Source organism: Nuphar pumila, chromosome 1 (genome assembly GCF_984573655.1).
Source record: "Nuphar pumila chromosome 1, dmNupPumi1.hap1.1, whole genome shotgun sequence".
NCBI lineage: Eukaryota > Viridiplantae > Streptophyta > Magnoliopsida > Nymphaeales > Nymphaeaceae > Nuphar > Nuphar pumila.
Genome location: NC_143249.1, coordinates 122,447,938 through 122,474,172, shown reverse-complemented (window position 1 = coordinate 122,474,172; position 26,235 = coordinate 122,447,938). Strand labels below are relative to the sequence as shown.

At 37.8% G+C, this 26,235-nt stretch overlaps 1 protein-coding gene across 1 annotated transcript in view; it reads right to left on the bottom strand.

Moving 5' to 3' along the window:
* The window catches only part of HEB1 (ARM repeat superfamily protein), a 124,877-nt gene that overhangs the window by 44,619 nt on the left and 54,023 nt on the right, over positions 1–26,235 (bottom strand). The gene's annotated exons all lie outside the window — the stretch shown is intronic.

The window sequence follows — 26,235 nt, the reverse complement described above, 5'->3', positions numbered from 1 at the left end:
TAAATTTAGTATTAAAATTGGAGATGGTGCTCTTCACCCTATCTCTCATGTTGGAAATATTTCCCTTCCACTCCTCGACTCCTCATTACCTTTATCTGATGTTTATTATTCTCCTACGATTGTTAAAAACATTGTTTCTGTTTCTAAATTTGTTGATGATACTAATTCTTCGGTCGAATTTACTCATGCTGTATGTGTCAAGGATCTTCTCACGAAGAAGACGCTCGTTGAAGGAGAACGACAGGGAAACATGTATGCCTTCAAGAAGTCTCTTCCAGTTCGTGATGCATCACTCAATTCACAGCCAGTTCGTCCAGTGTCATTCAAAAATTGTTTTAGTCTATCTCAATGTAATAAGCCAGAGATTTGGCATCGTCGTCTTGGTCATTGCAATAATTCATTTATTGAGAAGCTTGTGTCTAGAGGTCTTGTTCTGAAGTCTAGTTTGAATGTTGAGGCTGATTTTCACCTTTGTTCCAGTTGTCAATTATGTAAGAGTCATGTTCTTTCATGTCATTCAATAAATCAAAGAGCTTTTGTGCCTTTTGAAATTGTTTATTCTAATGTCTGAGGACATGCCCCGCAGCTTTCTTTATTGGGCAGTTGTTATTATGTTACCTTCATTGACAGTTACTCCAGGTACACTTGGATTTATTTTATGAAACATAAATCTAAAGTTTTCAAACTTTTCTGCTCGTTCTATGCTTTAGTTGGTAATCAATTTTCAACTAAAATTCAATATTTTCATTGTGACGGAGGAGGAAAGTACTTATCGAAGGAATTTACTGAATTCCTCCAAGATAATGGAATAGGTCGTCGATTATCTTATCCACACACATCACAACAAAATGGTATGGCGGAAAGAAAACACTGGCACATTGTAGAAAGTGCACTGAGTATGTTACATGACACTCATGACACTCATATTCCTTTAAATTTGTGGACGGAAGCTTTTCATTCAGTTGTCTATGTCATAAATCGAATGCCAATGAAATTGCTAGCAGACCAATCCCCTTATTTTATACTCTTTGGGATTCATCCTGACTATAATGAGTTCTGTGTGTTTGGCTGTATATGCTATGTTCACATTGACAGTTCTTAACGTCATAAGTTTGAGAACAAGGCATGCAGGTGCAAGTTTGTTGGATATGTTGATCAGTATAGAGGATATCGGTGCTATGACCCCACTACCAGTCGCATTAGAGTTTCACGGAATGTCGTGTTTGACGAGACTCATACTGTTGATTTAGGAAGTACAGAGGGGCACGTAAGGATGCCGAAAAGTTATCAACCATGGCTTATTGCTGAGGTGTTTGATCAAATGGTAATGCATGACATACCCTCATGTCACACTCTATCTGTAGAACGTCATAGTACAAATGTATACCCAGAAAAGGAAAGGTCGGCAAACACACAAGATATTACTATGCCAATCGTTTCAGATGTTACAAAGTTTCAAGGGATTACTTATGTGCAGCGCAACAAAGACAATGTTCAGCGACCGATTGTGCAACCTAGGAGGCCAGAGAGGATTCGCCATCCTATTGAAAGATGGGTAAGTTATAACAACTTCTCTACAGACTTACAACTGTTCATTTCTCAGGTTGAAAAGCATGATGAACCTATCAGTTTCTCACAAGCATCCATGTCAATCAAATGGGTTGAGGCCATGAATGAGAAAATGAAAGTTTTACATGAGTGTGGAACTTGGGAGATTGTTCCTAGACCATCAAACAAGAATGTTGTAGGATCTAAATGGGTCTATAAAATCAAGTATAAACTCGATGGATCCATTGAACACTATAAGGCAAGGCTAGTAGCGAAAGGATTCACTCAAGAATACGGGCAAGATTATGATGAAACTTTCAGTCCTGTGATTAAGATGAGAACCATTCGATTAGTTTTGTCCTTATTAGTTCAGTATGGATGGACTTTAAGCCAACTTGATGTCAAAATGCATTTTTGCATGGCAGTCTCAAAGAAGAGGTGTATATGGAGCAACCCTCTAGTTATACAGAACATAGCCCCAACACACATGTTTGCAAGCTACGAAGAGCTATTTATGGGCTAAAACAGGCCTCACGCTCATAGTTTGATAGTTTCTTTGTTGAAGTTCAGAGACATGGGTTTGTTCGATCTCATCTTGATCATTCGCTCTTTACTTTTCGAGATCGTCAGCTACGCGCCTTGATTCTTATATATGTGGACGATATTATTCTTACCGGGAACTCTGATGAACACAATGAAGCTACCAAGATTTTGCTAAGTCGCCAGTTTAAAATAAAAGATTTGGGGGTTTTGCGTTATTTCTTGGGGGTTGAGGTGGATAGACAGGATGAAGCCATGTCACTAACCCAACACAAATATACTTTAGACCAGAGTTACCGGAAGCTTCTTAGATAGGTGGGAAGCTCGCTTCCCGGAAACTCGCTTCGGAAGCGCGATACTCCTCGCTTCCAAAACTTGATGAGAACCTCGATTCCCCCATACATCTCCTATGCTTTGCACACACTTCACTTATTCATCTTATATGTTCTCTTACTCAACTTTTTATATTTTTTATGTGTTTTCTCTCACTCTTCTCACTCACTTCCATGTGCTTTCTCTAAATTGGTAATCATCATTTTTAGATTTTGTTAAAAATTTAATTCTTACACTAAAAAATCATGAAATTTAATATTAGTCACTTTCATTTTAGTTTTTATTTGTGTTTCATTATGATTCACATTCAATTATTATATTTGTTTTTATTCTTCGCTTCCCGCTTCCTATACATTTTAAAATGCATCGCTTCTCGCTTCCGCTTCCCGTATCATTTCCCGCTTCTGCTTCCTAGTTTGGCAACCTTGCTTTAGACCTATTAGACAAGGCAGGCATGAAAGATTGTAAACCACTATCCACTCCTAGTGTCCTCAGTCATAAACTCGGTTCTCAGGATAGGGAAGTATATGAAGATTCCAAGCAATATCGGAGTCTTTTGAGTATGCTTCAATATCTCACCTTTACTAGACCCGATATTGTATATGCAGTGAATCAAGTCTCTCAATTTATGCATGACCCACGATCAAAGCATATGAATGTTGTCAAGAGAATCCTTCGATATTTAAAAAGAACTCTTAGAGATGGTCTAATTTATCATCAGTCCAAGTCCAAAGGGGAACATCGACTGGATGTATACACAGATGCAGATTGGGCTGGAGATCCAGATGACAGGCGATCAGTTTCTGGATATTGTGCGTTTCTTGATGGGAACTTGATAGCGTGGAATAGCAAGAAGCAACGTGCATTTGCATGATCTAGTACTGAAGCTGAGTATCGATCTATGGCGGCTGCTACAGCAGAGGCCACATGGCTGAGACATCTTTTGACTGAAGCCGGAGAATCTATTCTACCCACTACTCTCTTATGTGATAATCAGAGTGCCATACAAATTGCCTTTAATCCTATTCACCATAGCCGCACAAAGCATATAGAGATTGATCAATATTTCATTCGACAAAAGATAGAAGATAGAGAAGTTGATCCTGCTTATGTTCCTACGGTTGATCAAGTGGCAAATTTGTTCACTAAGGGTCTTACCAGTATGCGTTTTTGGTTCTTGAAGAACAAGTTATCCATGGAATAAAACCATACACAACTTGAGGGAGAGTATTGAGAATGAAGTCTAGCGGGTCTAGTTCTAGACCCAAATGTTTTCTTTATATGATATTTACAGGTTGATGTTATCGGATCTGGGTCGACAGACCCGATCCAGTTTGTACCTTATATAACTCTAAATATAGGGCATGATATCTTATAAGAGAATCAAGCCAGCCATTGAGGTCTCTTCTTCCCCTCTGCAGCTTATGAAAGACTCGTGCGAGATACTTGACGAACCAAAGGTGCGTGACTTCTGATAACAATGGAGGAGGGTACAAGAGAGGATACAAAGGTAAAATTATTTGTCATCATTGTAAGGAACCCGAACATATAAGACCGGAATGTCCCAAATTTAAAAAAGTGGTCGCCTTAAGTGAAGAACCTCAAGAATCAAGAAAAGGGGGCAACTTCAATGAATTAAATCTTGCTCAAATAGCAGAAGTTGTCTCACAACTTCTGAAGGCTACACCTTCTACATACGGGGTTGTCATCTCTTCCTCGTCTCCTCCATGTAAGACCTCTTGAATTCTAGACTCGGATGCTTCCTTCCACATGACTCATAATGAGTCTCTATTATTCGATTGCACTAAATGATATTTCTCATGTCTGTCAATTGCCGTTGGTACCTCTTTAAAAGTCAAAAGCTTAGGAAACCCTGATGATATTTCAAAAAAAATCTTTGTTCCAAAAGTGAGAGTCATTCCCAAACTGGATTTAAATCTGTTTTCGGTCTCTCAAATTGCTGACTATGGTTGTAAAGTATTCTTCTCATCTAAGGCGTGTTGGGTGCAAGATCTCCAGTCAGGGAAGCTAATTGGGCAAGGCCATAAACGATGAGACCTTTACTACATGAATTTCTTGTCTTTACCAAAATACTTGTTTTGTAATCATGTCAAAGACATTAATATAGATCTTTGGCATAAAAGATTAGGACACCCAAGTATAGCCAAATTATCTCTTTTTCCATTTTTGGAAAAATTTTGTAAAGATATAAATTTTGTATGTGAAGACCGTATACTTGGAAAAATGCAAATGATACCTTTTGGGTCTAGAACCTATGTGACATAAAATTTTTGAATTAGTGCATTCAGATGTGTGGGGTACCGCTCTTGTTATGTCAAAAGGTGGTTATTCGTACTATGTTATATTTATAGATGATTTTAGTAGACATACTTGGATTTACTTTCTAAAACTCAAATCCAAAGTTTTTTCATGTTTTAAAAACTTTCATAATCTAGTTAAAAATCAATTTAAAACAAATATTAAAGCATTCTGCTCCGACTCTGGGGGAGCGTTTCTTTCAAGTAAATTTCAATTATATCTAAAAAATCATGGAATTGTGCATCAAAAATCGTCACATCATTGAAACTACTAGAACCCTACTTATTTCAAAAGAAATTCCAAGCCAATTTTGGTCTAAAGCTGCCCTAACCGTTGTCTATCTAATAAATAGAATGCCTTATCAAACTTTGAAAAACAAGTCTCCTATTGAAAAACTCTTTAAAATTTCTCCTGATTTAAAAAGGCTAAGGGTATTTGGTTGTAATGCTTTGTGCTTCTTGAAAAATATAGCAAACTCTCTTCTAAAGCCATAAAATATGTCTTTCTTGGTTATGCTGATAATAAAAAAGGATATCGATGTTATGATAAAACAAATGATAAACTCTATGTTTCTAGAAATGTTACCTTTCTAAAAAACGACAATGGATTTGATTTTGAAGTTCCTAAGGAAGAATCCGAGTATGCTTTCTTATTTGATTTGTTACCCAATAAAGGTATTAGTACTGATATTGAAACATTCGAGTCTATTAATGACTCAAGTAGCGAACCATCTGAAGATCTTCTTCAATACTCTAGACGAAATACTAGGGAACATCCATGTGCCCTTGACAGATATAATCAACTAACAAATACTGAAGAAACTAGTGTTAAAAGGTCAGAACGAACATATAGGCCTCCAAGTAGGTTTGTCTCACATGAATCCTTCTTACCAAACTACAAGGCATGTCTTCTAGCCATTCATTCCTATCATAAATCATCCAACTATAACGAGGCCAAAAATACAAACGAATCGGTTGAAGCCATGAAAATTGAATTAGATGCATTACACAAAGCTCACACTTGGGCAATTCAACATCTTCCTATCGGAAAGAAGACAATAGGGTGTAGATGGGTGTTTAACATTAAAACAAAAAGTGTTGGGTCTCTTGAGAGATATAAAGCAAGACTTGTTGCAAAAGGATATTATCAAGAATATGGTATAGATTATGAAGACACCTTTGCCCCAATAGCTCGTATGTCTACAGTTAGAACTCTAGTTGCTATAACATTAATTTGAAAATTGCCGATATATCAGTTAGATATTAAAAATGCATTATTGAATGGAAACTTAAATGAATAAGTATACATGGATTGAAATGAAATGGGGATCTTCGAAACACGAGCTTAGATTAACAAGAGCAAGTGTCAAGAATGACACTAAAGCATAACCCTTAAAAAGGGTATAACTGGAAACAAAATAAAAAATAAAATGTATTCTTTATTGATATGAAAAACCAATTGCTTAAGAAGCATTGGAGTAAAATACAAGAGGGGATGCACCCCTTTATATACACAGCTGAAAGAGGACTCAATAGAGCTGTTGGGCACAGTCCAACAGCTCTATTTAGAGTTGTTGGAATGTGTCAGTCCAACAGCTCTATTAAGAGCTGTTGGACTGTGTCAGTCCAACAGCTCTATTGCTAGTTAAGTCTAAACAGGACTTGACTAGCAACAGTCATTCTAGTTCAAACTGAACTAGATGACATAAAGACAAAAAATAAAAATAAAGGAAAAAAATTACAGAAAAGAAAGAAATGAAAAATGTATTTATATATATATAATAATATAATATTATTATATATACATATATGTACAGTTTTACATTTTAACACTCCCCCTCAAACTTACGGTACAATGAGCGAAAGTTTGTCTAAGAGAAAGTGAAATCGAGGAGCAGCGAGAGGCTTTGTAAATAAGTCTGCTAACTGATATTCTGAAGTGACATATGGCAGATCAATTATCCCGTGTAGATATTCCTCTCTGACGTAGTGACAATCCATTTCGATGTGTTTGGTGCGTTCGTGGAATGTTCTGTTACTGGCAATGTAGATCGCACTTTTGTTGTCACAACATGTTGAGACTAAGATGTTTTTAGTAAAATGTTTTTAGTAAATAAGTTTTTCTAAACTAGAGGTTATTTGAATCTTATTCTTTAATGAGGGACCTAGGTGTAATTTTGTTCTTTGGACTCTCTCTATTTAATATAGAGATTAGCCCTAATTGAAATACGACTTCTATTCTTCTCTCTCTCTCTCTTTCTCTCTCTCTCTTCCTCTTGTTTACTTGAAAACCCTAGCAGCAAACTACAACATGGTATCAAAGCAGGTTGCAGATCTGGGCGTGTGATCTGATCAAGTTCCTCCTCAAATAGGTTTACGCATCAGAGGGATTGCAGATCTGGGCGTCATCTTTGTTCTTGGTGTGTCGTAGAGGATAGATTTTCTGTCGACATCGGAGTGGAGGCCAGTCGATGAATGCAAGCATGTGATCTCTGCGTCGTAGTTATCGGGTATGTAAACCAAGATTACAGTTGCTGCTTGGAGTCGATCTGGTGAGGTATGATACAGTTTAATTGTGTGTGTTCAGATCTGGGTATCGATCTGAGGGTGAATGACACAGTTTTTTTTATTATTCAAGTCTGTGTTCAGTTTTGGGTGATTATAAACTTCTTGTCGTGGTTGTGGGTTTCATGCTGTGTGTCGCAGCCTTTCTCTTTGTGATCTAAATCAGATCTGTTAAGTCGATGGAAGTGTTTGTGGGGGGTGTTTTAAATAAGACAATGGAAGTTGTCTATTGTGTGGAAAATCAGATCTGATCAGCACCTCTTAAAGCTAATCAGACCTATGAGTGTTGAAGCTGCTGATCGGTGTGGAAAACCAGAACTGATCAGCGTCTCTTAAATTTGATCAAATTTATTGGTGTTATAATTGCATCTCGGTGTTGGTCAGATATATAGTTGTTGCAGCAGATTGTGTGTGGCTGTCGTGATTTATATTGCTGGGAGTTTTCGTCGTGGATTCCTTTTGGCTGGTTGATAAATACGCAGCTGCCGTGAATACCTTTGATAAGTACAAGTGTTGTGCAGAAGTCGTGAAATTGATTTGTTTTTGGCTGTCATGAGGTATATGGCTGGGAGTAGATGTCGCGTGATTCCCTGATGTGCGAAAAAAAAAAATTTGTGTGTGGGAACCGTGCCTTTTGAAGTGGGATTCTGTGTTGGGCACTGTGGTAACACACTCTAAGTCCTGTTGGATGTATGATCTTGATTTACAGCCTATAGTCATCATTGATTGAGGTGAAAGGTTTTAGTCAAGTTTCTTTAAAATTATATTTGGAGTTTGGATCTGAACAGTCGAAGGTCGTGTTTCTCAGATTTCATTGGTGAAGTCAAATCTTGATACAGTCAGGCGTGTTGTTGATTGTGGGTATGCGCGTGTGGTTGCCCCTGCATTTTGTGAATCAAGCCCATTAGTTTATATTATGGCTCAAGTGATTAAATCAGATGCAGATTCCTCCAATGATTGTGTAACTCTTAGCAGGGCTGAATATGACGAGCTCATTGCTTTACTATCATCCAATTCAAAGTCTTCTGTTGCGGAGGTTGTGTGCTCGGCAGGTGATGGCCTATCTGCTCAAGGTGGTAGGTGGGTCATTGATTCTGGAGCCTCTGGTCACTTGTGCGGAAACTAGAGTAATTTTTTGAGTTTAAAACTTGTGACAGGTCAGAAAGGGGTACGTCTTGCTGATGGTAGCTCTTCCCCAATTGTAGGGCAGGGAAACATGTCTATTACCCCTACTCTTCAATTGTCACATGTTCTTCATGCTCCTTCGTTTCCACAGAATTTATTATCAGTCAGTCGAATGACAAAAGAGTTGAATTGCAGAGTGATTTTTGATCCTATGGGATGCACCTTTCAGGACTTGCTGACGGGGAGAAGGATTGGTGGTGGCTATGAGGAAGGTGGTCTGTATTACCTTCACCAACCAGAGCTTTCGGCCCACTCTGCTGTTACATCATCCTCAAGTCCTCTATTGTGGCACCATCGTTTGGGTCACCTTCCAGTGACAAAACTTCGTCGTGTCATTCCTCATATATCTCCCTCAGTTTCTTTTCAGTGTGAAACATGTCAATTGGGGAAACATTGTCGAAGCTCTTTTCCCTCCAGTCAGAATCCATCAAGTCAAGGATTGTTTAATCTTCTTCATGTAGATGTGTGGGGTCCGAGTAGGATTCCTAATAGGTCTCAATGTCATTATTATCTAGTTATTGTTGATGACTTCTCGAGACTATCGTGGGTGTTCCTGTTAAAAGATCGGTCTCAAGGTCCTGTCATTCTTAAATCTTTAATTGCAGAGATAAAAACTCAATTTGACATGTGTGTTAAAATTGTTCGCACCGATAATGCTCGAGTTCAAATCCAAAGACTTACTTAATTTTTACTCTGGTAATGGGATTCAACCTCAATTTACATGTCCCCATACCTCTCAACAAAATGGGGTGGCTGAGAGGAAACATAGACAAATCCTTAATGTTGCTCGGTGCCTTATGATTCAATCCAATATGCCTGCTACATACTGGGGCGATGCGGTTTTGACAGCCGGGTTTCTTATAAATCGCATGTCGTCCAGTTCTGTAGAAGATCAGATCCCAATTCAAATCCTCCATCCAGAGGCTCCTCTCTTTCCTATCCCCCCTAAAGTTTTTGGATGTGTGTGTTTTGTGCATAAGCTGGGTCCTGATCGAGATAAACTTGCTGCGCAGTCTATTAAATGTGTTTTCCTTGGGTATCCTAAAAACCAAAAAGGATATCGTTGCTATGACCCTATATCTCATAAAGAGTATGTCAGTGCGGACGTTACCTTCTTTGAGTCTAGTCCTTATTTTTCGAGTATTACTCCAAGGATACAAGAGAGTCAGGGTGATGTTTTTCCTCTGCCAATTCCCCCTTTTCCTTTAGAGTCGTTCACTCCAAAGCCTGTGGCTCCATCCTCTGGGGAGTCTCGTTACAGAAACCCTCCTATAGTGTATACTCACAGGTTACCACCTACCTCCATGCCCCCACTATCTTCTTCTCCTGAGGCAAGTATCACTGAGCATACTGAAGTTTCTGCTATTGATGAGGATCTTCCTATTGCTCTGCGAAAAGGGAAAAGACAGTGCACCCTTCATCCCATTTCTCAATTTGTTTCTGAAGTTAATCTTGGGGCTTCTATGAAGAAGTTTATCTCGGCTTTGTCTGCCTCCTCTGTTCCGCTTCATCACAGTCAGGCTCTATTCGACCCCAAATGGATGCAGGCCATGAAGGATGAGATGGATGCCCTATGTTCCAGGGACACTTGGGATTTGGTGGATCCTCCAACTGATGTAGATATTGTCGGCTGCAAATGGGTATATACTATTAAATATAACTCGGATGGGTCAATTGAACGGTACAAAGCACGGTTGGTTGCAAAAGGGTATACTCAGACTTATGGTGTTGACTTTTTTGAAACTTTCTCCCCAGTTGCTCGACTTGGCACGATTCGTCTTGTTCTTTCTGTTGCTGTGCACCATGGATGGCCCTTGTTTCAGTTGGATGTCAAGAATGCCTTCTTGTATGGGGATTTGCATGAAACTGTCTACATGCTACAACCCCCAGGCTTCGAGGTTCAGGGGGAGTGTAAGAAGGTGTGCAAGTTGAAGAAGGCTATTTATGGCCTGAAGCAGAGTCCAAGGGCATGGTTTCACAAATTATTTGAGGTAATGTCTAGTTTTGGCTTTGTCAGGTCAGCTTCAGATCACTCCTTGTTCATCAAGAAAACCAGTGCTGGAATTGTTGTTATGGTGGTATATGTCGATGACATCATATTAACAGGGAGCAGTGCCCAAGATATTTCTGCCACAAAAGAACATCTTCAGAAACACTTTGTTACTAAAGATCTTGGTCACCTTCGATATTTTTTGGGTATTGAAGTTGCAAGAAACAAAGAGGGCTTAGTGTTGTCTCAAAGAAAGTATGTGTTGGACTTATTAAAAGAGACTGGAATGCTAGGAGCCAAGCCAGCTAATATTCCAATGGATCCCAAAACTCACATGTTGGATGAGAAGTCTGAGTATGTAGATAGTGTCAGCTTTAGATCATTGGTGGGTAAGTTACTATATGTGACTGTTACTAGACCTGACATTTCATTAGCTGTGAGTAAAATCAGTCAGTTCATGGACAAACCTACAAAAGTTCACTGGGATGCAGCTATGATGGTTATTCGGTACTTAAAGGCATCTCCTGGTAAAGGTCTGTTGTTTAAACGAAATCCATCTTTGGACGTTGTTGCTTACACTGACGCGGATTATGTAGGATCTGTTGAAGATAGGAAGTCAACATCTGGATTCTGTGTGTTTGTGGGAGGAAATCTTGTTACCTGGAGGAGTAAGAAACAAACCGTTGTAGCCAGGTCGAGTGCTGAATCTGAATACCGAGCAATGGCCCAAACTGCAGCTGAGATTATGTGGGTAAAGTCAGTCTTGACCGAGCTTCAGGAGAAAGTATCCCTACCTATATTGATGATGTGTGACAATAGGGCTGCTACATATATTGCCAACAAATCCAGTGTTTCATGAAAGGACTAAACATATTGAAGTTGACTGTCACTATGTTCGTGACTTGGTTCAGGCTGGGTATATCTGTACAGATCATGTATCTTCTGAAGATCAAGTAGCTGATGTTTTTACCAAAGCCCTGGCGAGACCAAATTTCTCAAAGTGTTGTGACAAGCTGAGCATGATTGATATCTATGCTCCAGCTTGAGGGGGAATGTTGAGACTAAGATGTTTTAAGTAAAATGTTTTTAGTAAATAAGTTTTTCTAAACTAGAGGTTATTTGAATCTTATTCTTTAATGAGGGACCTGGGTGTAATTTTGTTCTTTGGACTCTCTCTATTTAATATAGAGATTAGCCCTAATTGAAATACGACTTCTATTCTTCTCTCTCTCTCTCTCTCTCTCTCTCTCTCTCTCTCTCTCTCTCTCTCTCTCTCTCTCTCTCTCTTCCTCTTGTTTACTTGAAAACCCTAGCAGCAAACTACAACACAACACATTTGTGAAGCCTTTGTTGCTTCAACTCCCATGTCAGCAAGCAGTCGTCGGAGCCAAACTACTTCCATGGTCGTGGTTGCCATGGCTCTGTATTCAGCTTCGGTGGATGAGAGAGATACCTTCTGCTGCTTTTTACACCTCCACGAGATTAATGATTCCCCTAAAAAGACACAAAAGCCAGTGGTTGAGTGTCTGTTATTGGGATCACCTCCCCAATCAGCATCAGTATATGCAATTAAATCAAGAGAAGAGGAGGAAGATAAGAAAAGTCCTTGTGAAAGAGAGGACTTGATGTATCTGATAATACGCATGACTGCTCCCATATAAACAGAAGTAGGAGCATGTTGAAATTGACTTGCTGTATGAACAGCATGTGCTATATCTGGTCTGGTAATTGATAGATAGGAAAGTGCCCCGACAAGCTGTCTGTAAGGAGTAGGGTCTGCAAGAAGTTCTCCATCATCAATCTTCATTTTAACATTAACAACTTCTGGAGTGTCACCTTTCTTATCATCAGTAATACCAGACCTGAAAACAATATCAAAAGCAAATTTAGTCTGAGATAACAAATATCCTCTAGGAGAATAAGCAACTTCAATGCCTAAAAAATATCTCAACAATCCCAAATCAATCATTTCAAAATGAGATTTAAGAAGTGTTTTGATTGTTTCAACTCCCTGTTTATCGCTTCCGGTGATGATCATATCATCCACATAGAGAAGAAGCACAATGATCCCTGCATCAGAATTCTTAATAAACAAAACAGTGTCAGTTAAACAGAATTGAAAACCAATATCAATCATAACACGACTAAACCTATCATACCAAGCTTTTGGTGCTTGTTTAAGTCCATAAAGAGCTTTTTTCTAAGCGAAGGACTTTACCCTTAGGAATACTTAGACCAGGAGGGGGTTCCATATATACTTCTTCAACTAGCTTTCCATTTAAAAAAGCATTTTTGACATCCATTTGAAAAATAGACCATTTTTTATAGAAGCTAAGGCAATTAAGGTTCGGACAGTAGTCATACGAGCCACCGGAGCAAAGGTTTCTTCATAATCAATACCATATTCTTGGGCATAACCTTTGGCTACTAAACGGGCTTTATATCTTTCAAGAGTACCATCACTCTTGGTTTTAATTTTATAACCCATCGACATCCTATAGTTTTCTTCCCTGGAGGAAGATCTTGAATATTCCATGTAGAAGCCTTTTCAAGTGCATCTAATTCAGCTTTCATGGCTTCTATCCATTTGATATCATTTTTTGCTTGAAAATATGTGGATGGTTCTTCATATGAGTGAATTAATGCAATAATTGCCCTATATGTGGGTGAGAAAGACTCGTATGATACAAACTTTCCTGGAGGCCTCAAGATTCGGGATGATTGTCTAGTTGAAATGTTAGAATATTTCTGAAGTGCACATGGAGGATTAGACTCTTGTCGCCTGGAATATTGAATACTAGTATCTCTATGAACTTCATTTTCAACATTAAGATCAATAATTCTTTGATCATCACCAAAGTTACAGTCGAGGTCATATTCATCAGATGTTGATGTTAGATCTAGCAAAAAGGAGTACTCAGTGACGTCGTTTAATTTTCTAAAATCAAAGAAGCTCTCCTTTTCAAGAAAGGAAACATTTCTAGACACATATAGTTTATTATTTTTTAAGTCAAAACATCTATAACCTTTCTGGTTTTCAGCATATCCTAAAAAGGCACAGGGAATCGCACGAGGGGAAAGTTTATCATTTTTGTCAGTAAATATGAAACATTTGCAACCAAATATTCTTAGTCTAGAGTAGTCTGGAGAAATGTTCATAAGTTTTTCAATGGGAGTGATATTTTGTAACGAAGAAGATGGCATCCTATTAATAAGATAGGTGGCAGTTAAGGCAGCTTCTGCCCAAAAGTCTTTTGGGACTTGATTTGCTATTAATAAAGTCCTAGTGGTTTCTATAATATGACGATGTTTTTGTTCTGCCAATCTATTTTGTTGAGGTGTATAAGGACAAGATCTTCGATGTGTGATGCTATGCAATTTCAGATAATTTTGAAAATCTGTGGATAAAAACTCTCCCCCTGAATCTGTGCGAAAAATAGTAATATCATTTTGAAACTTGTTTTTAACCATATTATGAAAAGTTTGAAAGTATGAAAATACTTCAGACTTATGTTTGAGAAAGTACATCCACGTATGTCGGGAGAAATCATCGACAAAAATAACATAGTAAACAAATCCTTCTTTAGAAATTACTGGTGCAGGACCCCAAACGTCCGAGTGTATTAATTCAAGTGGTCTTGAAGAGAAAAAGGTTCTGTTCTGAAATGGTAATCTTTTCATTTTGCCGAGAATACAATCTTTACAATCAAATGATTCAGAGTTACAAAATTTCCCTAGATTTGGAAAATGTTGGATTTTGGCTATATGTGGGTGACCAAGTCTCTTATGCCACAGTTCCAACTCTATTTTTTTAATATTATAACAAAAAGCTTTCTTCGGCATTTCCAAAAAATCCATGTAATAGAGTCCTTCTCTATGGCCTTCCCCAATCAGCTTGCCTGACTGGCGATCCTGTACCCAACAACCATGAGAAGAAAAAGAAATATTACACCCATAATCAGAAATTTGAGATACAGATAAAAGATTTAAATTTAATTTGGGAACATGTCTAATTTCTGGAATAAAAAAATTTTTGTTTTATAAATTTTTTCAAAATTTCCTATTCCTTCTATTTCAAGAGAAGTCCCATAAGCAGTAAAGACCTTTGATACACTTGTTTTATTTTTAACACATTTGGATAGACTTTGATTATTTGGGGTCATATGAAAAGATGCACCAGAGTCAAGAAGCCAAGAAATTTTACCTAGATCAGAAAAAGATGAGGTTGCTGCGCCGGTTGAAGCTTCAGATGAGGAAGAGGCACCTTTGATGAGAGGCTGAAGAATCTCCATTAGTTGGGCCAGGGAAACTGGTGCATCCTGATCTTTAGGCTCCGATCCAGCAATTGCAGCTCTTTTTTCTCTCAGCTCCTTAAGTTTGGGACATTGTGGCCTGTAGTGTCCCGGTTCATGACAGTGATGACAAATAACTTTCTTCTTATCATAGTCACCATTTTGTCGGTTAAAGTGAGGAGGCCTATATGATCGAACATGATTCCCTGGTCTAGACACGGCTAAAACGGAATCATCTTCAATTTTTAAAGAACCTTTCTGGAGACGATTTTCTTCCATTGTTAACTCTTCAATAGTTTCAACAATAGAAGGAATTTTTCCCCGGTGAAGTAGGGCCGATTTAGTGGTTTAAAATTCTGGCCTTAATCCAGTGATAAACTGGTAAAAATGTTCAGCATCGAGTTGTTTCTGACGAAGCTCGATGTCTTCGGCACAATGTCACTTTGGTTCTAAAAGGAAAAGTTCTTCCCAAAGTTCGGACAACCCATTGTAATATTCACGAATAGTTTTGTCTCGTGTCATCATTCGAACTTTTTCTTGGAGGTTGCACACGTGTGCAATATCTTTAAGGGAATACATATTCTTAAGGTATTCCCATGCCTTATCGGCATGATCAAATTTGGCAAGACTTGAGCATTTTTTAATGTCAACGTTATTGATAAGCCATGACATTATCTTCGCATGAGATATTCTCCATTTTTTCCATTTCTTCTCGTATGAGGCAATAGCCTTGATTTTCTCTTCTTCTGATAGAGGGACCTCTTTATCTCCCTCCTTTTTAGTAAGAGATAGCTTAGGTTCCGAATCGGAACCATCCACAATCCCCCATAAGCCTTTTCCCCATATATGGTGCTTCATGATTGAAGCCCATGTTACATAGTTCGTATCGCTTAGTTTCATAGGCATGATGGTGACTTTATCATTGTCATCCATCGATTACAAGGAGAGAAAGAATAGGGATAAAAGAGAAACAAGAAGGAAAATGAAAAAGAAAAAAAAAAACAATACAACAAGATGTGAAATCTTCTCCAATGAAGTGATAAAACACTTCTCTTCAAGTGGCGAACACTTTTGCAAACGGGCACGAAAACCGAGGCAGCTTTTCCTCAAGATTTAGTACTTCCGCGGCTTTGATACCATGAAATGAAATGGGTATCTTCAAAACACGAGCTTAGATTAACAAGAGCAAGTGTCAAGAATGACACTAAAGCATAACCCTTAAAAAGGGTATAACTGGAAACAAAATAAAAAATAAAAATGTATTCTTTATTGATATGAAAAACCAATTGCTTAAGAAGCATTGGAGTAAAATACAAGAGGGGCTGCACCCCTTTATATACACAGCTGAAAGAGGACTCAATAGAGCTGTTGGGCACAGTCCAACAACTCTATTTAGAGTTGTTGGAATGTGTCAGTCCAACAGCTCTATTGAGAGTTGTTGGACTGTGTCAGTCCAACAGCTCTATTGCTAGTCAAGTCTGGACAGGACTTGACTAGCAACAGTCATTCTAGTTCAAACTGAACTAGATGACATAAAGACAAAAAATAAAAATAAAGGAAAAAAATTACAGAAAAGAAAGAAATGAAAAATGTATTTATATATATATATAATAATATAATATTATTATATATACATATATGTACAGTTTTACATTTTAACATAGATCATCTCCCTAGTCTGTCTATTGAAAAAGGCATAGTCCTTCATCTTCAAAAGGCCCTATACGGGCTTAAACAAACCCCTAAAGCATGGTATGATCGGTTCAGTGGTACGATATTAAAACTTGGATTTAAATCTTGTTACACTAAGACTGCGCTTTTTGTGAGATCTACAGGTACCTCATTGATCATTCTTCTTTTGTATGTTGACAATATGATCATCACAGGGAATCATCAAAAGAAAATTGAAGATATTAAAATTTTGCTTAAAAAATCCTTTGAGATGATTGGTCTTGGTTTTTTGAGATACTTTTTAGGATTTGAAGTAGCCTACTCACCAAGAGGATATATTTTATCTCAAATCAAGTTTGAAGCTGATATTGTTGAGCGTTCAGGAATCACTGACACAAAATATGTTGATACTCCTGAAGTAATAAATGCAAAAATGTGAGCTGAAGGTGGAGTATTATTAGATGATTCAACCCCTTATCGACAACTTATTAGATCGTTAATGTACATGTTCATTACAAGGCTAGATATTGCGCATGTTGTACATTCTGCAAGTCAATTTCAACATGCGCCCACAACCGTCCACATGAGTGCAGTATTAAGAATAGTTCGATACATCAAGAAAACTATATCTAAAGGACTATTCTTATTATCTTCCTCATCTTTAAGTCTTATTTCTTACATTGATTCTGACTGTGGAGGAGATCCCAATAATTGTCACTCAATTATTGGATTTTGTGTTTTTAGGTGATTCTCTTATTTCTTGGCGATGCAAAAAACAGCAGAAAGTGTATTTATCCTCTACGGAAGCTAAGTATAGGGCAATGGCTACCACAACCACTGAAGTTGTGTGGATGAGAGCATTACTTTCCGATATGGGTGTTGATGTCTCAGAACCTTCAAAGCTATGTTGTGATAATAAAAGTGTCATCTATATAGCCAACAATCACACATTTCACGAGCGAACAAAACACATTAGATGGATTGTCACTATGTTCGCGAAGAATATTTGAAGGGGACTATTACATTGCCATATGTCCAGTCTGAATTTCATATTGCATACTTCTTCACCAAAGCTCTTCCACTGCCTCAATTTTTGTATCTTCTTAGCAAACTTTCGGTGATTTCCCCATAAGTTTGAGGAGTGTTAAAAATAAAATTGTATTCAAATACCTGATAAGGGTATTTCTGTCTTTTATTATATAGTATATGTTAAAATGTACCTATTATATATATATATATATATATATATATATTCTGTATATTACATCAATACCCGATAAGGGTATTTTTGTAATTTCTCATAGTAATTTTAGAAAACAACTATTTTTCTTTTTGAATAAATGTAATTTTTTTTTTTTCAATTCTTTTTTTATTCTTTTTGAGGACCTAAAGGGGCTCCGACATAGAAGTCGTTGGAGCCCCCAACGGTCACAAATGTGACCGTTGGGGGCTCCCAACGACTCTATGGGAGCCCCCTTTTGGCTCTCCTTTTGAGGCCCTTTGGCCCTCCTTTTTCCTCCTCTTCCTCTTGTATAAATAGGGGTGACCCCCTTGTGTATTCTTACTTTGGAGAGCTTCTCTCTCTTTTCAATAAGAGGCTTTGTATATTGTTGTCTTCTTAAAGGCTTGTGCTTGTATTGTCCCTTCATGGACTTGTGATATTTTCTCTTTTATTCATTGTTGTATGTGCTTGTATGCACTCTTTATATTTCCGCAATATCTCGTTACATGGTATCAGAGCCACTCGATTCTTGAAGGAAAGGTGTGGTTCGTGTATCTCTTATTTTAGTGAACATCTTCTCACTTCTTGGCAACATCATGGAGACAAAGATTGATCTTTCTTTCAAGCTCAATAGAAAGAACTATATGATGTGGGCATCGGCAATGGAGAATAATCTCAAAGGTAAGAAGCTTTGGGGTTATGTCATGGGGACCGTTCCGGAACCTAAGCTTATGCTCACGAAGATGGAAGAAGATCAAGAAAAAGCTCTTGAAGGAGATGCTCGTCTCAAGGCCATTGAAAATCATCAAAAGGAAGTGGAAGATTGGGAAAGCAATCATGCAAAAATCCTTGCGTGGTTTACTAACAATGTGGAGCTTAAGGTATGTGCTAATATAGCTAAATTTCGTAGAGCCAATGAGGCTTGGTCCTTTATGAGGGGTATGTATACCCAAAATGATCTTGCAAGAGCATACTTCTTGCAAGAAAAGGTTAGAACCACCAAGCAAGGTGATTCTAGCATTCAAGACTACTATAGTGCTCTAAACCCACTATGGGATGAATTGGCTCTCTTAGAGCCAAAATGGGTTTCTATGGAAGATGTTGATTTAAGACAAAAACAAATGGAACAAAAGCGATTGTTTCAATTTCTTTTTGGGCTACATCCCGAATTTGAGCAAGTGAGATCCTCATTTCTCCATAGATCTATTTTTCCTCCTATTGAGGATGCTATTGTCGAAATCACTCAAGAGGAGACAAGGCTTGGCATGAGTAAGCATGTTGATGAAGTCCTTGCCGTATCCAAACCGGGTAACAATGTTAGAACCTATAAGCCTCCTCATTTTGGGAAACAAGGGAACTACAATGGAGGAAGAAAAATGATTGTTTGTCATTATTGCAATGAGCCGGGTCACATTAGACCCGCTTGTCCAAAGCTTATGGGAACCTTAAAGCCTAAAGTAGCCTCTCTTGAAGAAACCACCACCAAAGAAGATGAAGGCAAAAACAATGACATTAAAGAAACTCTTGGACAAATATCTATGGCTCTCCAACAAATGCTAAAAGTTTCTTCCTCCACATCGTGTGCGGCCATTGCTTCAACATCATCACCCGGTACGTATTCTTGGATCCTTGATTTAGGAGCTTCTTTTCATATGACCCCTCATGAAAATGCACTTAGTGATGTTTGCATCAATTCAAAGGACTCTTGTGTCTCAACGGCCGATGGAACCTTTTTGAAAATTTCAAGTATAGGCTCTTTTAAAGATTCACAAAACTTTCGTGTTCCAAAAGTAAGTTGTTCCCAAATTAAATTTAAACCTTTTTTCGGTTTCTCAAATTGCCGACCATGGATGTGAAATATCTTTCTCATCTAATGGTTGCTTTGTGCAGGATCTTCGGTCCGGGAAGCGGATTGGGCAAGGCCATAGAAAGGGAGACCTCTATTATATGGACCATCTTGATCTCCCTACAAACTTTTTTGTTTCTTATGTCCAAGAAAAAAATATGGAAACTTGGCATAAAAGACTTGGTCATCCAAGTTATTCCAAAATGTATCTCTTTCCTTTTGGAAACAAATTTTGTAAGGAAAAAGAAATTAATTGCAAAGATTGCATTTTTGGAAAAATGAAGTCTATTCCTTTTCCAACTAGATCTTTTTTTTCATCAAGGCCTTTTGAATTGGTGCATTCGGATGTTTAGGGTCCTTCTCCGGTTATGTCTAAAGGGGGCTATTCATATTATGTTACGTTTATTGATGACTTTACTCGGTATGTTTGGATTTATTTCCTTAGTCATAAGTCTGAAGTATTTACTTTCTTTAAAGATTTTCATAAAAAGGTTCAAAATCAATTTCAAAGTAACATATCTATTTTAAGATCCGATTCCGGTGGTGAATACTTATCTCACGAATTCCAAAACTATTTAAACCAAAATGGCATTTGTCATCAAAAGTCATGTCCTAGGACTCCTCAACAAAATGGCCTAGCGGAAAGGAACCATAGGCACATTATAGAAACCGCTAGAACATTACTTGTGTCTAGAAATATTCCAAAAAAATTTTGGGCGGAAGCCGTTCTTACCTCAACATATCTAATCAATAGAATGCCCTCTTCTATGTTAAAAAATGCTTCTCCCTATGAGAAACTCTTTAAGTTTTCACCCGATTTTAATCGACTTCGTATTTTTGGTTGCAAATGTTTTGTCCTACTACATAAAAGGGATAAGTTATCTCCAAAAGCAATTGAATGTGTATTTTTTGGATATGGTGAAAATCAAAAAGGGTATAGATGTTATGATTTTAAGAATGATAAACTATATGTTTCAAAAGATGTAACATTTCTCGAAGAAGAAAACGGTTTTGATAAAATAGAAGAGACAAATGAAATCGATTATATCTTCTTATATGATCTTATTGATGACATACAAGAAGATTCTCTTGAAAACATAGATGACACTCACGAGGTATCCCCTCTTGACATAACACTCTCAAATGATAGTAATTCAAATACAAATGTTCATGATAGTGATGCCAATATAAATGTTTACTCAAGAAGAAATCAAGAAAAACCTATTAGTGCCCTCGAAAAATACTCTCAAATTTCCGAATCCATTGAGGAACCACAAGTTAGGCATTCTTCTAGAATATCAATACCCCCAAATAGGTTTGTATCCTATGATTCTTTAACTCCCAACTATCGGGCATGCTTGATAACTCTACATTCTTATTTTGGACCGGCTCACTATAATCAAGCTAAATCTATACCTCATTGGGTTGACGCAATGCAAGTTGAACTAAATGCTTTAAAAAAGGCCAATACCTGGGAAGTAGTTGATCTACCCTCACACAAAAAACCTATTGGTTGTCGTTGGGTCTTCAAAGTTAAAACTAAAAGCGATGGCTCTTTAGAACGATATAAAGCCAGATTGGTTGCTAAGGGATACTCACAAGAATATGGTATTGATTATGAAGAAACATTCGCCCCCGTAGCTCGTATGACTAGTGTCAGAACCTTAATAGCTGTCGCATCAACCAAAAAATGGCCTATTTATCAACTTGACGTAAAAAATTCTTTTTTAAATGGAAGTTTAAGTGAAGAAGTTTATATGGATCCACCACCCGGAATAAATATTAAGCAAGGTCAAACACTTCGGCTTTTAAAGGCATTATATGGTCTTAAACAAGCCCCTAAGGCTTGGTATGATCGTTTTAGTGATATCATGATAAAATTAGGATTTCATTCTTGTTATACTGACACTGCTCCTTTTGTTAAAAATGCAGGTTCTAGTATCGTAATTTTGTTGCTTTATGTTGATGATATGATTATCACTGGAAATGATCAAAGTAGTATTATTAATGTTAAAAATATGTTGAAAGATAATTTTGATATGTCTGATTTAGGTTTTCTCAGATATTTTCTTGGAATTGAGGTTGCATATTCTCCTAGAGGATATATTTTGTCACAGATGAAGCTTGCTGCAGATATATGTTCTAAGTCTGGGATTTCTGATGATAAAAAGGTAGAGACTCCCGAGGTTATTAATGCCAAATTGCGGTTAGAGGATGGGGTTCTTCTGGAAGATCCTACACCGTACAGACAACTCATTGGGTCTCTTACATATTTGACCATCACCAGACCAGATATCACTCATGCGGTTCACTCAGTCAGTCAATTTCAGCATGCTCCTACAACCGTGCATATGAGTGCGGTTCTCCGAATCATCTGCTACATTCAGAATACCATCAATAAAGGGCTATTTCTATCCTCCTCTTCCCCTTTGAATCTTCTTGCTTATACTGATGCAGATTGGGGAGGTAATCCCAATGATCGAGTCTCAACTACTGGTTTTTGTGTCTTTTTAGGGGACTCATTGATTGTCTGGCGATGCAAGAAGCAACAGAAAGTTTCACTATCATCCACTGAAGCTGAGTACCGGGCGATGGCAACCACAACAATGGAACTTGTATGGCTTCGCAGTTTGCTTAAAGATATGGGAGTTGATATTACTGAAGCCTCAAAGCTGTGTTGCGACAATAAGAGTGCCATCTATATTGCGAGCAATCATACTTTTCATGAACGTACGAAACATATCGAAATGGATTGCCACTATGTTCGTGACGAATTTTTACGAGGAACTATTGCGCTGCCATATGTCACTTCAGAATATCAGTTGGCAGACTTCTTCACTAAAGCTCTTCCGGCTCCTCGCTTCATGTCTTCTCGGCAAACTTTCCGTCATTCCCCCATAAAGTTTGAGGGGGGTGTTAAAATGTACCTATTATATATATATATATATAAATTCTGTATATTACATCAATACCCGATAGGGGTATTTTTGTAATTTCACATAGTTGTTTTAGAAAACAACTATTTTTCTTTTTGAATAAATGTAATTTTTATTTTTATTTTTTTCAATTCTTTTTTTATTCTTTTTGAGGACCTAAAGGGGCTCCAACATAGAAGTCGTTGGAGCCCCCAACGGTCACAAATGTGACCGTTGGGGGCTCCCAACGACTCTATGGGAGCCCCCTTTTGGCTCTCCTTTTGAGGCCCTTTGGCCCTCCTTTTTCCTCCTCTTCCTCTTGTATAAATAGGGGTGACCCCCTTGTGTATTCTTACTTTCCGCAATATCTCGTTACAGTACAGTCCACTAAGGACTAAAATGTAATTTAGCATTATAATAAATAACCTGCCCAACAGTCATATTATGATTATTAGGCACAACAGTCAAAATATGATTGTTGGAAGGCACAACAGTCAAAATATGCGTTGGACTGCCGCCCAAGAGTGATAATAATGATTGTTGGAAGGCAGTCTAAAGAGTTGGACTGCCTCCCATGTGCTAGAGTGAGGCTCTATAAATAAAGCCTCACTCCCTTGTTATTCCTGAATGCTCTTAGAAGCATTTGAGGGTTTTCTCTAGAGTTTTTTCCCATCTTATAGGCTTGTATGCCTCTTGTGGTGTTTGATATTTTTATCTCTTTTGAGATTGTATTTGGTCCATTAGTGACCAACCTTAAGTGAGTTTATTAAAGCCCTTTATTGGCATTGTGTTTGTTTCACTATTGTTTCATTGTACCTTGTTTCATTACAAATACAACCTCGAGTGATTCTATTCTGATTTTTGGGAGTGAGGCGTCTTAGTGGTCTCCACTCACCCATAGGTCTACGAAGGTCAGGGGCTATCCATGTATCCTAAGTGCTAGATCCCTAACTATTGCAGTAGCCCACGATGCATCCTACTTTATGTTCTTCCTTAAAAGTGATTCTCCCGATCACGGACCGCCCGCTTTGGTTCTGTTACAGCCAGGTACCCAGGATCAAAACATCTGAGAATAATACACCTCCGGAATGCCTCGACTGTTTGCGATGGTCTTCCCCCACGTACCAGGGTTGATGGTTAATTATCGAAACAAAGACCTTTTTTTTAATCACAGTTTGAAATGAAAATATACCCTAATTATGCAAACAATTATGTTTTGTATTATGTCTTTCTTTTCAGTAAAAATGTTTTATCTGAATTGACAGAATATGTTTAATATTCTAAATGACCGAAATTGGTATAGACTTACCAGACCGTCAAAAGTCTGACCCTTTAATGGGTTTTTGTTCAGGTACAGGTCAGTGAATGCAGGGCAAGAGCAGCATCGAAGAACTAGTACTCTCTGGAGGATCCAAGGACCAGCTTGGGACTTTTGTTCATAATATTTTGTATTCCCAAGTTTTGATCAATTTGTACATTTTGTCAAAAAACGATGTAAATAATATTTTGGTTCACTCTGATAATAGCTTTGTCTTATTTCACCTCTGTGGCTCGCTCGAAATTTTCAAAACCAAGCTCAATATTTAATCATTTTTCGCTGCCAATATTTAAAAAGAAAAATTTTTTAATTTTTTGGTAAAATTTCGGGTTTTAAATTTTGGGGCCGAGTACGTATCTCGAAGATTGTCCCACATCTGTTTGGTTGTATTATAGTAAATTAAACCATCTGCAATAGGGGGTTCAACACTATTCATGATCCACGACATAACTATGTCATTATCTTCATCCCAAGTAACATATTTTCCCACTTTTTCAGTGGGTTCGTCTTCCAACAAGATATGTTTTCTACGATGTCTAGATACCGACATCATAAAAGTTCTGAACCACCTGGCATAGTTAGTTTCATTCAACCTTACAGAAGAGCCGTACGAAAAGGGATTGGCAAATGCCTTATACTCCCCAATATGTTCCATTTTGGAATCACATTTCGAAGTTTCAGCCATACTGAAGATATAATTCTATTTCAGCAGAGATAAAATCTGGACAGGCTTCAAGCAACACAGGGAATAGAGTGTGTTACACTCACACATCAACTGATACAACAACCAGCAGTTGTTCACAAAAAAAACCACGACAGTAATGACCAGCAGCCCACAACAAGAATAATTTTTTTTCAGCACATCAGGGAATCAAGCCTGCAGTTTCCACGACAGTAATGAACAGCAGCCCACGAACATGAATGATAATTTTAATTTTTTTTCGCACAGCAGGGAATCACGCTTGCTGTTTCCATATTCTGAAATAAACTACCAACTGAAATAAAACACCCAACTAAATTCCAGGGAATCACGACAAACGATAATATGCAGACGCAGAAAATGAATCACGACAGTTGCTGCTCCCAGACATATATAGCTCGACAGCCAACACAAATATAAGTTCTTCAGGGCACGGTAAACCAAATCAGTCATTTATCAATCACAAGCAACAGCACAACAAGTGAGATTGTTGCTTCTCCCAAACAGCAAGAACTCACGGCAGGAAATCACGACAAATGAGATTGTTGCTTCTCCCAAACAGCAGGAAAACTCGGCAACAGAAAATCACGGCAGGAAATCCAGGAAGTCACGGCAGGAAAACTCGGCAACAGAAAATCACGGCAGGAAAACTCGGCAACAGAAAATCACGGCAGGAACAAAACATCTGCTCCCTTAGATCTGGGTCATGACCTTGGTCAAATCCCAGATCTGTTATCAGATCTTACACAGAAAAAAAACAACTGACCTGATTTGAATATATTTTTTTCGTTGGTGTAGATCAATCGTAGATTGATCACGATCGATCACGCTCCCACGATCGACTGCTCTGATACCATGTTGAAGGATAGATGAGATGCATCGAACCCTAGGTAGAAAGAGAGAGAGAGAGAGAAGGAAGAGAGAGAGAGACGGCTGCACAAGAAGAAAACTCGTTAAACGTAATTAGGGCAGCTACTCTCTATGTTAAATAGAGAGAGGCCAAAAAGAATAAATTACATCTAAGTCCATAATTAAATTAAAATTTCAAATAACCTCTAATCTAAGAAGGCTTAAACTTAAAACCACCTATTCTCAACAAAACTCATCTATCTCACTCACCATTACTAGATTTGGACAAAGATAACCTCACAATGCTTTAATGAAATACCAAGTGCACAAACACAATGCCACAAAAGGGCTACAAGTGTGCACATCCACAAATACAGAAGCCACTTATGGGCCAAATACAATGAGCCACTAAGGGCTAACACATAAATCTCTCAAAAGAGAGCAAGAACAAGTAAAAAATATAATCTCTTATTCAAATATGCTTGCAGCAAGTATGGACAAATACAAGGGAGGGAGCGCCTTTAAATAGGCACTCCAATACACAAGAGGCTGGCCCAACTAGCTGTTGGACCAGCCCCAATGGCTAGATTTATAGCCATTGCTGAACAGCTATTTTTACAATAGCAACAAAAGCAAAAATAAAAAAAAAAGTAAAAAAGTAAAAATGGAAGCCGTCAGTTCCTAGTGGACTGACACCTTTTTACAATGATGAAATGACTGAAATACCCTTGATGGGTATTTCAGTTTACATAGAGAAATATATATATATATATATATATATATATATATATTAACAATATGTATATATTGAATATGTATATATACAATACATTTTAACAAATGATTCCCCTCAAGTTGGGATGGAAATGTCAATCATTTTCACCTTGTTTAGAAGTTCATCAGGTCTAGTTCTATTCATTGCCTTAGTGAATACATCAGCCAA